We start from the raw sequence: 12,970 nt of genomic DNA on the forward strand, positions 1-12,970 counted from the left end.
CGCGCGCAAAGGGGCGTGGAAGCGGCCGCGGCTGACCGGCCCAAGGCGCAGGGCCGCACGGCGGGGGCGGGGCCGAGCCGCATGGGGGGAGCAGAGCGTAAGGGTCAGGCAGGTTGGGCGCAGGGCGGAGGGGCGGGGCCGTCGGGGGCGGGGTGTGGCCGGGCCGTCGAGGGCGGGGCGCGCCGCCGGAGCCGGGAAGCGCGCGGGGTGGCGGCGGGCTTGAGGTCGTATGGACACCCTGGCGTTGGGCCGCTGGCGACGGCGGAGGGCGGAGGAGCTGCAGAATCTGGGGGACGTGGTGAGCCCCCAACCCCTGGTGTTACGAACGGGAAGGCGGGAGCCGGTGGGCGGGCCTCGCTGAGCTTCGTCTCCTGGCCCGGCCCTGCCTCTGCGGAGACCCGGCCGGAACTGCCCGCGCGCCGCCCGCGAGGCTCCGCCCCGCCCTCCCCTTTCGCGTGCGCCTGCGCAGAGGTCCTGAAGCCGGGCCCCTTCTGGTCCCGACCCGGGTGAGGTCCCCGAGTCCGCTCCCCGAAGTAGGCGCCGTGCACGAACTGGGACGTCCGAGCCTAGGTCGTCTCCAGCTTTCTGCTCCTTGCCGTTCTTGATCACTGTCTTAGGGACACCTGCTCGGCGTCGACCACGCGCGCGCGCTGGGCCAGGTGTTGGGGTCGGGCACGTTGGAGCGCATGCCCAGAGGTCAGCAAACGGGCCCGGAGTGGGCGAGCCACTGAGACTTGTGCCGAGTGCCACAGCGGACAGGGAGGAGACGAGACGACCCTAGGGCACCGAATCGGGGGGGGGGGGGGGGGGGCAAGCCCGGCTTGAAACAGGAATGTTGACCAGGGTAAGGCCCGACCAGAGGGAGAACAGTCTAGAAGGCAGAGAAGAGCTTCGCCTCTTTGAGCAGAGCTGTGTTCTCTAACACCTCTGCTGACAAAAAGGCCAGTTGTTACTTGATGTCATTTATTTGGTGGTTCCTGGCTAAGAATAGTAAGCATCAGCTGACATACCCAACACTTGAATATTTTTCTCTTTCTTCAAAAGCTCCAAACTTGATAAACACAGAATATGTCTTTTCAGTTATTGCTGGCGACTTGACTTTTTCACGTATTCCATACAGAGTAACAGGAGTTACCAGCTTTCTACCCAGCCACATCTGTTTCCCCACCACCACAGCCTGACCACTAAGCCAGGGCCATATATGTTATTGTCACAGCAGGACCCCACTTTCAGGCACCAATTTTTATGTTAGTAGGGCATGGGCTAAACTGTCTGTCACAAAGAGACCTCAAACTACCATGGCTCAAACAGGATGAACCAGTGTTTGGGAGAAAATGAAGATTTCCAGTTAGGCCCACTGGCTGAGTTGTATTTGTCCTTGAGACATTTAGCAGAGATGAGGCAGGCACTGCTAATCAGTGAGTGAGTACTATGCGTCAGGCACTATTTTAAGTGCTTTGAGTGGATTTGTTTGAGTTTCACAGCAGCCAGTTACTACTCTTACGCTACAAGCACAGAAACGGAGGTAGAGAGGTACTGAGGTAAAGCTAGGAAGTGGTGACAGTGGGTGTTAAGCCCCAGGTGCCTGACTCTAGAGCCTGCCACGTTGGCCTTGTGGAACTAAAATGTGAAGCTCCACAATGACGTCCTAAATTGGCTATCATAAAATGATAAAACTATGGTGTGATGGGCTGTCAGGGACGGGGAGCCAGAGGTCATTATTGATCAGAGAGAACAGGAAGGCTTAATGGAAGAAACCTTGAATGATCTTTCAGATTGGAATTGCTGAAATGAAGTGCCAAATTTGAGGCTGCAATACTTCCTGACTGTTACCAAAGAATAATGAGTTGGGTTTCTTATTGCTGTGGTGTGTATTGCCTCTTAATTTGATAAAGTTCTTGTTTATTGTATTGTCCTGGTCTTTGATCTAATAAACCAGATTGAGCTCAATAAAGTATCCAAGTTTCTGTCCTAAGTTTTCTGTTGTCCCACTTCTGTTCCCTCTCCCCTGCAATGTGATAGTGTTGTTTGGGAAGTGTCCTGTCTCTCTTCACAGCCTAGTGGCTTCACCTTCTGCCTATGCATTAGAACTGCCAGTGGAGATAGGAAATACAGCTGCACAGGAGCTAATGCAAAGCCAGACTCAAGAGCAGCTTCTGAAATGCTGGGTGTCATAGTCACTGTCAGTTTCTTTGCCATAAGCTTAGCTAGTGTGGTGACACACATGGCAGTTACATGTCGGTAGCATTTATCACTTCCATTGGGCAGACCTTTTTTTTTTTAAGCACGCACTGTATTGCAAGAACAGTTCAAGTGATGAATAAGAAAAACAGTGAAGGCTTTGCTTAGATTTACTCTCCAACTTATGGAATCCAGTGCCAGGCTGTTTTCACAAAAAACCCTGCCTACAACACACTTGGCACACTCATGTGCTTCAAAATAAAACTGCCCAGAACACCTAAAATTTCATGTCCACTCAGCCATTCATCTCTGCCAAGATTTTCCTCCCCAAATAACTCTCGAAAGAGCAAGTTCTCTGGACGAAGCAACAGTGAGATGATTTGGCTTGGAAACCTAGTTAATATCTTTTATCGTTTCACCTGGGTTGATCTGTGATTGTTTTTTCCATCCTTCTAATCCTAGGGATTACTGGCCATATCTACTTTTGTAATTTCTTGCCGTAGTTTATCTCTTTTAGAAATTGAATATAATGATACATTAATTTAGTGGATATTACAGATTTTCCGTTTATGTTTTTCTTATTGATTTTTTACTGTGATTGTATATATATCTCACAAAATTTGCAATTTAACCATTTTCAAGTTTACAATTCATTGGTATTATTTACATCTCTATTGTTGTGCTGTATCATCTCCATCTATTACCAAAACTTTTTCATCACCCCAAAAGAAACTCTTCTATTTTTTAATGCCATTATTGAAATATAATTGGCATACAGTAAATTGTACAGATAAAAGTACCATTTGGGTTTTTTGGTCATTATAAATAAAGCTTCTTGTGTTTTCATTTAGATACCTAAAGATGGAATTGCTGGGTCATATAGTAACTGTATATTTAACTGCCAGACTGTTTTCCAAAGCAACCATACCAGTTTACATTCCCACCAGCAGAGACTTCTGCTTTTTCTACAGCTTCATCAACACTTGTTATTATTTGTCTTTTTCAATGTAGCCATCCTAATGAGTGTGAAATAGTATCTTATTGTGGTTTTGACTTACATTTTCCTAATGACTGATGATGTTGAGCATCTTTCATATGTTTATTGACCATTTGTATTATATTCTTTGGAGAAATGTCTAGTCAAGTCTTTTGCTCATTTTTAAATTGGGTTGTCTTTCTGTTGTTGAGTTGTAGGACTTTCTGATGGTGTCCTTTGACACACAATTTTTTAAACTTTGATGATGTCTAATTTTTGTTTTATATATGCTTTTGGTGTCATAGCTAAGAGTCTATAACCAAATCCAAGGTCATATGTTCTCTTCCATGAGTTCTATCATTTCAGCATTTAGTTAGGTCTCTGATCCATTTTGAGTTAATATTTGTATATGATGTGAGGTAGGGATATAACACCATTCTTTTGTATGTGGCTATCCAATTGTCCCAGCATCGTTTGTTGAAAAGACTGTTCTTTTCTCCCATTTAATTGCTCTGACACCCTTGTTAAAAATCAGTTGAGGGGAGCAGATGTAGCTCAAACGGTTGAATGTGTGCTTCCCAGTTGAGTGGTCCTAGGTTCGGTCCCCAGTGCCTTCTAAAACCAAGAAAACAAACAACAAGCAAACAAATGAAAAAACTAACTTGGGGAAGCCAGTGTGGCTCAGTGATTGAATATCAGCTTCCCATATACGAGTTTCTGGGTTCTATCCCTGGCCCTCGTACCTAAAAAAAAAAAAAATCAACTGACCATAAACATGAAGTTTTGTTTCTAGACTCATTTCTTTTCCATTGATCTGTATGTCTGTCCTTATACCAGTAACTGCACACTGTCATGATTATTGTAGCCTTGTAGTAGGTTTTGAAATCTGGAAATTTGAGTCTTGCGACTTTGTCCCTTTCCAAGATTATTTTGCCTATTCTGAATTCCTTGAATTGCCATATGAATTTTAGGATTGGCTTAATAATTTCTGCAAAGAAGTCCACTGGGATTTTGTTGGAGCTTGTGTTGAATCTGTAAAGTAATTTGGGGTATATTGCTGTCTTAGCAATATTAAGTTATCTGATCATGAACATGGGGTATTTTTCCGGAATTTTTTCTATTGCTTTTCTATTCACTGTTTTATTGGTTTTCACTCTGATCTTTATTATTTCCTTTCTTTCTTTTGCTTCACTTGCTCTCTTTTTTCCCTCTTGAGGTAGGTCATTGTTTTGAGACCTTTCTTTCATCTTTCTGAAATAGGTACTTAGTGCTATAAATTTTCCCCAAATTGTGGTGTTAATATAAACTTCTGTATGATTTTTAAAAAAGATTTATTTATTCCCTCTCCCCCCACTCCCCCCATCTGCTCTCTGTGTCCATTCACTGTGAGTTCTTCTGTGTCTGTTTGTCTTCTCTTTAGGTGGCACCGGGAACCAATTCTGGGACATTCCAGACTGGGAGAGAGGTGCTCAATCTGTTGTACCACCTCAGATCCCTGGTCTCCTGTGTCTCTTATTGTCTCTCCTCTGTGTCTCTTTTTGTTGCATCATCTTGCGCCAGCTCTCTGCTCGGGCCAGCCTGCCACATGGACCAGTACTCCTTTGTGTGCCCGCACTCCTTTTGGGCCAGCTCGCTTTGTGGGCCAGCACTCTGTCCAGCTTCCCTTCACCAGGAGGCCCTGGTAATTGAACCCTGGACTTCCCATATGGTAGACGGGAGCCCAATCATTTGAGCCACATCTGCTTCCCTGTATGATTTGTTTTGATTTTTTTTTTTTTAAGATTTTCTTTCCCACACATACCCCTCCCCCGCCCCATTGTCTGCTCTGTGTGTCCATTCTCTGTGTGTTCTTCTGTGTCTGCTTGTATTCTCATTAGGCAGCCCTGGGAACCAGTCCTGGGACCTTCTGGAGTGGGAGAGAGGCAGTCATTCTCTTGCGCCACCTCAGCTCCCTGATCTGCTGCGTCTCTTATAATCTCTCCTCTGTGTCTCTTTTTGTTGCATCCTCTTACTGCACCAGCTCTTTGCGTGGGCCAGTACTCCTGTGCAGGGCAATACTCTGTGGGCCAGCTTGCCTGCACCAGGAGGCCCTGGGTATCAAACCCTGGACTTTCTATATGGTAGATGGGAGCCCAATTGCTTGAGCCACATCAGCTTCCCTGTTTTGATTTTTTGTTTTAATGTTTATTCAGTTCAAAATACTTTATAATTTTTCTTCTATATAATTTCTTCTTTAATCTGTTTTGTTATTTAGAAGTATGTCATTTCATTAGAGAACTTTCTGTTGTTTACTTGTAACATAATTCCATTGTGGTCAGAAAACATGCTTTGTTTGATTTGAATCCTTTAAAATTTACTGAGACTTCTTTTATGGCTTACAATATGGTTGATCTTGTTAAATAGATGTTCTGCTTTTGTTGGGTAAAGTGTTCTGTAAATGTCAATTAAATTATGGTTTTTGATGTTTTTGTGTGTGTGTGTAAACTTCTATATCCTTTTGATTTCCTTTTTTGTGTTTTATCAGGTTTCGTGACAGGGTTTAGAAGTCTCTGATTATAATAGTGTATTTGTCTGTTTCTCCTTGCAGTTCTGTCAGTTTTTGCTTCATGTATTTTGAAGCTCTGTTCTTAGGTGTATAACCATTTAGGAATTTTATCTCCTCTTGATGAGTTGTTCTGTTTATCATTATGAAATTAATTTTTCAAAAAATCTGAGATAATAATCTTTGCTCTGAAATCTACTTTGTCTGATATATTCATACTGCCTCTCCAGCTTTCTTTTGAATAATGTTAGCATGGCATATGTTTACTTTCAACTTATTTATAGCTTTATGTTTATTTTTAATTTTTAAAGAAAAGTTAGATTACATAAAAATATAGGATATTCCCATATGCCACCTCTCCCCCCCATTTTCCCACATTAACAACATCCTTCATTAGTGTGAGGCATTTGTTACAATTGATGAACACATATTGAAGGATTGCTACTACCCAGGACTATAGTTTGCCTTATAGTTTACACTCTGTTCCTCACAGTGTTGTAGGTTATAACTAAATATATAATGGCCTGTATCTGTCATTGCAGTGTCATGTAGGACAATTCCTTTGCTTTGGAAATGCCTGCATATTACACCTGTTCTTCCCTCTCCCTTCCCTCAGTGCCTCTAGTGGCCACTGACTTTATATCAATGATAAACGTTCTTCCATTGCTAGAATAATAATGTCTATAATAGAATAATAGTAAGTCTATTTTAGTCATTGTTCATTCCTCAGTCTTGAGGGTGTGGGCGTGGTGATGCCCACTCTGTTTCTAATTGAGAGGAGGCTTAGGTCCCATGGAGCAGATGAATGGAACTATCTTGCTTGCAAATGCAGACACTCTGTTTCTTGGGATGGGTGTTGTCCATCATCATCTCCTTGTTAGTTGTCCTGGGTGAGTCCATTGAACTGGAGAGTAGGTGTTGCAGCTCTGTTGAGATTCAGGGCTCAACTGGCATATGAATGGACCAGAGATTTAAGCCTCTAGGACATATATTTAACAAGTATAGTGCAAATTACAGGTTCAAATAAAAGAGGCAGAAGAGCCATGTGTAGGGAAACTGTAAGTAAGTCTGTTACCCTAGGGAGCATAAATTCCAGAGTAAGGCCGCTGACGGGGTGTGGAATTCCTGAGCCCTTAGGAGCCCCAGTGTTTGAGGCACCATTGACTGTGGTAGTCAGTGAGATCCTGCATAAACATAACCTCCCAAATACTATCTATTTAAAATGTTTCTTGTAGGTGAACTATAGTCAGGACATGTTTTTTTTGTTTTTGTTTTTGTTTTATTAATTATGACAATCTCTGCCTTTTTATTGAGGTGTTTAGTCTATATGCATTTAATGTGATGATTGATATTATTGTGTTTAAATCTATCATCTTGCTATTTTATTTTTCTATTTGTCCTTTATGTTATTTTAATTTTTCTGCTTTTTCTCCCTTCCTTGGATTAGTGGAATTTTTTCTAGTGATTCCATATTATTTCCTTTGTTAGTTTTTTAGCCATAACTCTTTATTTGCTTTAAGATTTAGAGTGTTCATCTTCAATATATGTATCTTTACTTTCAGGTAATATTTACTTACCATACATACACTATGAAACCTTAAAATAGTACACTTCCATTTTTCTTCTTCTGACTTTTTGTTCTGTTTTTGCCCTACATTTTATTTTATATATGCTGTCAGCCCCACACTACATTCATATTTTTGTTTAAACAGCCAATTATCTTTTAAAGAAATTTCAGTAATAAGAAAAAAAAACCATGTATATTTACCCACATAGTTATCGTTTCTGATTTTAGTCATTCTTTTGTCTAGATGCGTATTTCTGTGTGCAACCTCTTTGTTTGTTTGAAGGATTTTGCTTAACATTTCTTGTAGTACAGGTCTGCTGGTGATAAATTTTGTCCATTTTTGTATGTCTGAAAAAGCCTTTATTTCACTCTCTCTTTAAAAAAAATACTTTTGCTGAGTATGGAATTCTAAATTGCCTGCTTTTTCTTTCAGTACTTTAAAGATGTCTTCTTGCTTGTATTATTTCCATTCGAAATCTGCTTCCATCCTTCTCTTTGTTCTTCAACATGTAATGTGTCTTTTCTCTCTGGCTATAGTTATCATATAGCCATATAGTTATCATAAAAATTTGGAAAATTTTCAGCTACTGTATCTGCAGGTATTTTCTCCTCACTCCTTCCCCCTCCTCCCACCCCAAGAACTGCAATTATACATCTATTAAGCTGCTGAAACTGTTCTACCACTTACTGCTTCTCTGTTCTTTTTTTTTCTTTTTCTTTTTTTAATTTTTTTAATCTCTTGATTGCTTCTATTGCTCAAGTTCACTAATCTTGTCTTTTGAAATGTCTAATTTTTCATTAATTTCACACAGTGCAGTTTTCATCTCAAACATTGTAGTTTTCAACTCTTGACATAATTTTTTTATTACCCATGTCTAACATTTTGAACATTTGAATAGTTATAACTATTTCATTGTTTTTTTTTCTGCTAATTACAACATCTCTTTCTGTTCTGAATCAGTTTCAGCTGGTTGATTTTTCTCATTGTGGATTATGCTTTTCTGCTTCTTAGCATACCTAGTAATTTTTGATTGGATGCCAGGCATTGTGAATTTTACCTTACTGGATGCTGGATATTTTTGGATTCCTATGAATATTCTTGAACTTTATTTTGGGGCACAGTTAAATTAGTTGGGAACAGTTTGAGCCTGTGTTGGTCTTGGTTTCAAGATTCATTATTTGGCACCACAGAAGTCCCCAGTCTAGCACTAATGTTTCTCTATTGCCGAACCAAGACCCTTCTGTTTATTCTGTCCCCTACCCCATGCATCATGAGGCTTTATAGTTTTGCTGTTAGGATCAGGCACTGTTCCTTGGTGTGATTACCAAGCTCTGTTACTTCTAATCCTTTTGGGTTGTTCTTTCCATGGTCTTGGGTGGTTTCTTCACCCTGTACTGATCTGACTGGTACGTTCAGATCTTTGTTTTTCTTCCTGTGCTCCTCTCTTTTCTCCAGTACTCTGCTCTGTGAACTTTACCACCTTGGTTTCCCCATAATCTCAGCTCCATCTCTCAGCTCAGGGAGTTCACAAGGCTCTTCCTGGGTTCCACCTCTCTGTGGCACAGCCTAAAACTCTCAAGACAGTAAGGTAAGGCAGTTGCAGGGCTCACCTTATTTGTGTCCCTATCTTACGGGTCGTGGTCCTTTGTTGCTTAATGGTTGACAGTGGATCCCAAAGGCTTGGTGTCCATTATTTTCTACATTTGTCCATTTTTTGGTTGTTTCTTGCAGAAGGGTAAATATGACCCCTGTTGCTCAAACTTGGGCCAAAGAGGAAGTTGGATATACAGTGCGATGCAAGTTTAGAAAGAAGTTGAAACACACACACGTAAAACCAATGAAGTTATGTTTGACGGAACCTCTAAAAACGTCCAGAATATTAATTCTAAATGCCTTCTACTATATATTTTTTAAATTGTCCTAGAAAAAAGCTCATGGAGGTTGTACATAGTAGCAGCAAATTCCCTGATAACTAAAACCACTAACTGTGAATATTTTCTGCTTAGAGTTTAGTTTGTCAGACATAAGGGTGACCTTGTATAACTCTGCTGTCTTCTTACCTCTGTGGATTCTTCTGCAGATTTGCTAGCAATCTGGCACACCTTCTTTTGGCTTCATGCTTTTCCTTTCCTTTATACCCACACATGGTCATATAGAAGCTTGAACCTTTAAAAAGCAAATAATTTTCAGCTGTGATATTTTGGAATGTTTTTTGATCCAACTACAGATACTTAGATGTGAGTAAATTTTTAAGTTCTCTGCCATTTTTTACCAATTCTTGATATAATGAATAGCTGCTCCAAATATAGGGGCCTGAGGATATTTTAAATCCACTCTACTCTCTGGGTACTTTTAGAACTAACAGTGCTAACACTTGAAAAATTATCTGGTAAAGCTAGTAGTCCTTTTCAGCAAAACCACTTAAATATATTGATGGCTTTAACTCCATCCAACTAACCCTAAGGGGTCTAACTTATAAAGAAAGAAGATTCAGAGTTAAATTTGCTTGTCTCACCCCGTTGGATGTAGGTTTTATAGCTCATCTGCTGAGTGCAATCCCCACTGTGAGAACCTAATGAATAGTAGCTGATGATATGGACCCCTGACAAAACCCTTTTATTTTGCCTTTCTTTGGTCATTCTTTTCATTCTAAATAATTATAACCCTCTCCTCAAGAAATAAGTTATTTAATTCTCTTACCCATTTTTAATTTTAGAAATAACTTTGTTGTGCTGCTTCATATCATCTCTTCCACTCAGTTTAAGTGTATTCAGGCATTCTCCCATCTAGATGATGGAAATTTATCAGTAATAGTTTTTTGGTTACAGCTCTAACACAGATGTTCACCCCAACAGCTGCACATGGCCTCAACCATTTCTGGTTTTTGGTAAATTTCTTTACATATTATATGACACAGAAAAGTCAAAATGAGGTTAGGGTCAGCAAGGAAGTATTTTTCCTTGGTTGGACATATTACTTACAGATATCTTTTATGTTTAGCAGTAACTCTGGAAGGACTGTGGCTTGACTTGTACTTTTTAGTTATCGAGTACCGAGAAATGTGCAAAGCAATTGGTAGTTATTCAGCAAATACTTTTTGTTCAATTGACATGTAAAGGTAGTGTTTGTTAAACTGGGAAAAAATGAAGGAGAGTTACACTAATGCCTGAAAATCATTGATATTTTTAAAGAATCTTTTTTTTAGGGAAGCCTTTGTCCACTTTGGGAAAACTTCATCATTGTGTCATTTTCCTACCCTTCATTTCCATCACTGTGCTCTTCTCTTTTAGATTTCCATTTTGCACTTAACATCCAAACACATTGTTTAGGTTTTAAATTTTTCAGTGTACAATTCAGTGATTCTTAGTAAATTTACATAGTTGTACAGTCATCATCACTGTCCAATTTTAGAACATTTCAGATAAAAATGAGCTCTTGTGACCATTTGTAGTCAATCCCCATTTCCACCCCCAGCACCAAGCAACCACAAATCTACTTTGTGTCTCTATGGATTTTCCTTTTTTGGAAATTTCATATAAATAGAATCATGCATAGGTGGTCTTTTGCATCTGGCTTCTCTCATTTAGCATAATGTTTTTAAGGTTTATCCATGTTAATGCATATATTAGTAGCTTGTTCCTTTTTATTGCTAAGTAATATTCCATCATATGGCTATACCATGTTTTGCTTATTATTCACAAGTCTGTGGACTTTAAGTCTATTTCTTTTTTTATTGCCACATGAATAAAGCTAAACATTCAGAAAATTCACATCTAAGTTGCGACGGTTTGCTCGGTCGGTAGAGGTGGGGTCTGGCTGCGGACGAGGGGTCGGTCCCGCTTGGGACGAGGGGTCGGTCCGGCAGCAGACAAGGGGTCGGTCTCACAGGGGTTGCGCGGTTTGGCTGACAGGGTCGCCCGGCGAAGCCGGCGACGAGGGGGTCGCCCGGAGAAGCAGGCGACGAACTGGGGACAAGGGAGGCCAGGCCCTTGTCGGGGGCTCTCAGGACTGGAGGGCGCACGGCAGAAGAACTACCGCGGAGACAAGGTAAACACGCAAGTCCAACTTTATTGAGGGAGAGGCAACAGTTTTATAGGGGCTGGGGAAGGCTGATTGGTTGAAGCCACGCCCTGTTCTGATTGGTTGCTGGAGAAAGGTCAGTGGGAGGTACTGGAAGGGGGAGGGGTGGTGGTTAGGGATTGGCTGTCGCTGTTGCTGGGGGAAGTGGCAGGGTTTAGGGATTGGTGGCTGCTGTTGCTGGGATAGAGGGCAGACTTGAGTTTCCCGCCCACGCCTGGCTGTTGCTGCTGTCGGGGGAGGGGGGAAGGGCAGACTGGAATTTTCCGCCCTGCGCCTGCGCAGGGAGAAAGAAGAAGAAGGGTGCCGCCCCACAAGGCATCGTGTGGCGCCATCCGGGAGGAGGGGCGGCCGCGGAAGCATGGCTGCCGAGAAGGGGAGACCCGAGGGCACTCTGCGCCCATGCCGAGCTCCCTTCAGGGGTGGCGGTGGGCCCGACCAGCCACCCTATTATGGGGGCAGCGTTTTGGAATAGGCCTACCGCGGCCGCCGCCCCCCCTCCAGGTCAGCAAACCACACTTCAGCCCGAGGGGTGGCCACACTAAGTCATTATGTAGACATTCGTATTCATTTTTCTTAGAAAGATACCTAACCTAGGATTAGTATTGCTGGTTCATATAGTAAATTTATGTTCAACTTTTTCTGAAACTTTCCAAAGTGGTAGCACCATTTTACTTTACCACCAGCTTTAAGAGGATTCTACTTTGTCCTCATCCTTGCCAACAATTGTTATTGTCTTTTGATAGTAGCCCTTCGCATGCATGTAAAGTAGTATCTCACTGTGGTTTTAATTTGCATTTCTGTAGTAACTAGTGATGTTGAGCATCTTTTCATGTGCTTCTTGGCCATTTGTATATTTTCTTTGGAGAATTGCCTTTTCATACCCTTTGCCCATTTAAAAATTATTTGTTTTTTTTTTAATTGAGTTGTAAGGATTCTTTATATATTCTGGATACTAGTCCTTTATCATATATGTGAGGTGTAAATATTTTCTCAAAAAATGTAGCTTTTCTTTTTACTTTATTAATGGTGTCTTTTGAAGCACAAGCTTTGAATATTGGTAGCATCCAGTTTATCATTTTTTTGGATTTTTTTTTTTGGTGTTGTATCTAAGAAAATTTTGCCTAATCTGAGGTAACAAAGATTTTTCTCCTGTTTTCTTCTAAAGATTTTTATAGTTTTAGCTCTTACAGTTAGTGTGTGACCCATTTTGAGCTAATTTTTGTATGTGGTTTATGATAGGAGTCTAAGTCCATCCTTTTTCTATGTGGATATTCAATTGTCACAGAACCATTTCTTATAAAAGCTGTTCTTTCTCCACTGGATTGTTTTGGTACTCTTGGTGAAAATCAATTGACCATAAATCTAAGAGTTTATTTCTAGACTCTCAATTCTATTCCATTGCTCTAAATATCTATTTTTGTGCCAGTACCAATCATCTTGGAGTGGTGTGGCTTTTATAGTACATTTACATCAATTTTATTGATACATATTAATAAAGCATACAGTTCATCCAAAGTGTACAATCACTGGTATTTGGTATAATCACATAGTTGTGCTTCATCACTTAAATCATTATTAGAACATCTTCATTATTTCATTAATAATTATAAAAGACAAACAAGA

General features: G+C 40.9%; 1 long non-coding RNA gene across 1 annotated transcript in view; it reads left to right on the forward strand.

Annotated features, from left to right (window-relative positions):
• The first annotated feature begins 160 nt into the window (after nucleotides 1–160).
• Nucleotides 161–12,970, forward strand: part of LOC131278655 (uncharacterized) — a 49,549-nt gene continuing 36,739 nt past the window's right edge. The window contains exon 1 of the long non-coding RNA XR_009186034.1: nucleotides 161–298. This is a non-coding gene — a long non-coding RNA (uncharacterized lncRNA). The remainder of the gene's footprint in view (nucleotides 299–12,970) is intronic.

The sequence above is a fragment of the Dasypus novemcinctus genome, chromosome 6 (assembly GCF_030445035.2).
Source record: "Dasypus novemcinctus isolate mDasNov1 chromosome 6, mDasNov1.1.hap2, whole genome shotgun sequence".
Lineage (NCBI taxonomy): Eukaryota > Metazoa > Chordata > Mammalia > Cingulata > Dasypodidae > Dasypus > Dasypus novemcinctus.